The sequence below is a fragment of the Mus pahari genome, unplaced genomic scaffold (assembly GCF_900095145.1).
Source record: "Mus pahari unplaced genomic scaffold, PAHARI_EIJ_v1.1 scaffold_14664_1, whole genome shotgun sequence".
Taxonomy (NCBI): Eukaryota; Metazoa; Chordata; class Mammalia; order Rodentia; family Muridae; genus Mus; species Mus pahari.
The window spans coordinates 3,374-5,879 of NW_018392452.1; the positions used below are offsets into that span (position 1 = coordinate 3,374).

The 2,506-nt window shown below is 41.5% G+C and overlaps 1 pseudogene; it reads left to right on the forward strand.

Annotated features, from left to right (window-relative positions):
• The first annotated feature begins 248 nt into the window (after positions 1-248).
• LOC110315032 lies at positions 249-2,125 on the forward strand (annotated as a pseudogene).
• The last annotated feature ends 381 nt before the right edge of the window (positions 2,126-2,506 follow it).

The window sequence follows — 2,506 nt, forward strand, 5'->3', positions numbered from 1 at the left end:
AGAGAGAGAGAGAGACTGTTATAGTTCTGATAAATCTACCTTTGTATGTTACTTGGCCTTTTTCCCTCACAGTTTTTAATAGTCTTTCTTTGCTCTGTCAATTTAGTGTTTTAATAATTGTGTGACAAGAAGATTTTCTTTTGTGGTCCCATTTATTTGGTGTTCTATAGGCTTCTTGTACCTTTATCTCCACCTCTTGCACGAGCGAGTGGTAATGCCAGTGTGGGAGAGTCAGCAGCCAGACGGTGATGGAGGATATCGATAAACTCAACATCGACAGTGTCATCCAAAGACTGCTGGAAGTGAGAGGGTCCAAGTCTGCCAAGAATGTCCAGCTCCAGGAGAACGAAATCCGAGGACTCTGCCTGAAGTTTCAGGAGATCTTCCTCAGTCAGCCTGTCCTTTTAGAACTTGAAGCACCACTCAAGATATGTGGTGACATCCACAGGCAGTACTACGATTCGCTCTGTCTGTTTGAATACTGGGGCTTCCCTCCAGAGAGCAGCAATTTTTTCTCGAGTACTATGTGGACAGGGGCAAACAGTTACTAGAGATGATCTGCTTCTTGCTGGCCTACAAAATCAAGCATCCAGAGAACTTTTTTCTTCTCAGAGGGAACCATGAGTGTGCCAGCATCAATAGAATCTATGGATTTNATGATGAGTGTAAAAGAAGATACAACATTGAACTGTGGAAAACGTTCACAGACTGTTCTAACTGCTTACCGATAGCAGCCATCATGGATGAGAAGATATTCTGCTGTCATGAGGTTTATTACCAGATCTTCAATCTATGGAGTAGATTCGGTGAATTGTGAGACCAACTGATGTACCAGATCAAGGTCTTCTTTGTGATCTTTTGTGGTCTGACCCTGATAAAGATGTCTTAGGCTGGGGTGAAAATGACAGAGGAGTGTCCTTCACATTTGGTGCAGAAGTGATTGCAAAATTTCTCCATAAGCATGATTTGGCTCTTATATGTAGAGCCCATCAGGTGGTTGAAGATGGCTATGAGTTTTTTTGCAAAGAGGCAGTGAGTCACTCTGTTTTCTGCACCCAACTACTGGTTCGAGTTTGATAATATAGGGGCCATGATGAGTGTGGATTGAGACCCTCATGTGTTCCTTCCAGATTTAAAAACCTGCAGAGAAAAAGAAACCCAATGCCATGAGACCTTTCACACTGCCACTGGGGTATGATCACAAAGTAAGGAAAGAAATAGATGTCACTTGACACTGCCTGTTTGGGACTTGTAACATACTAGTACATAACCTTCCTTTTAAACTGTGATGTGCTGGTCAGCTTGCCCAGGTACACCTGTCGGGCCCTCCTCCATTTGATTACTGCTGGCACTTGCTGGTTATAGCAGCAAGTGAAGGACTTCACTCTCAGAACGTTTTGTTTGGTGTTGAACCTCTGTTCCCTTTGTGGACAATTCTGATGATGGTGTTAAGCTGTACACCCTGGCAGTTCATCCTGTCCAAGGAGAAAGTGTACAACTGATCTTTTTTTAAAAATATAGTACAAGTCATGAATAATGTAAATGTTTGTTTTCTTTAGGATATAAAGAGAGCCCTAGGGTGTATGAGTCTCTACATGTAATTGTCATAAATGCATTCTGTTGATGCAAACCACTGTGAACATTTTTTTTTCGTTTGTTTGAAAGGGACTGCTTTCCCTCATTGTTTTGTCATGTACATACTAGTGTCTGCAGCTGTGGCAGCAGGAGAGACCTGCCGCCAGCCCTGCCCAGACTCTCTGAAGCAAACTCCCTCCCACTGCACACTTAATGATGATTAAAGCCGTTGTTTTCAAAGTCTGTGACTCCTTCCTAAAGCCAAAGTTTCTGTTGGACTGTGTGGCATGCCCTGGACATGAGGTGACCAGGGCATCGAGGCTGCGTGCACAGGCTGCCTCCATGGGGCCTCAGAAGCAGGTTATTTTAATCTATCAATAGTGGTATAGTGCTGAGTAAGCTATTAATGATGGAAGTTAATGACACTGTGTACAGTTCCCATATATTCTATTCACTGAGTGATCCTTTTACAGTTGGATCAGGCTTGAACCTGTCCATTCAGAAAGCTTCAAATTATAGAAACAACACTATCTCTATGAGTGACCAATAATGCTTTCTTTGGCTTCATTCTTTATTCTGTGGTGACATTGAGGCTTATAAGTCAAACAGAACTAACTTGCCGTCCACCGGCTTATACAGAACTTACAGTATCTATGACTTTTAAAAACTGTGACCTGTTAAAATGAATCTGTTTGGACAGATGCCCTTGTACAATGCCATGAGCTGAGAATGGTTTCAGACTTATTTAATGCAAGCTTGATAAAAAAGATAGCCACTCAAGCATAACTCCATCTCTAACAAACAATAACAACAACAATAAAAACAAAAACAAAAACAAAACAAAACAAAACAGGTAGTAACAATCACTTTTCTTTAATATCTCTAAATATCAATGGACTCATTTCCTCCCAAAAGACATAAACTAACAGAC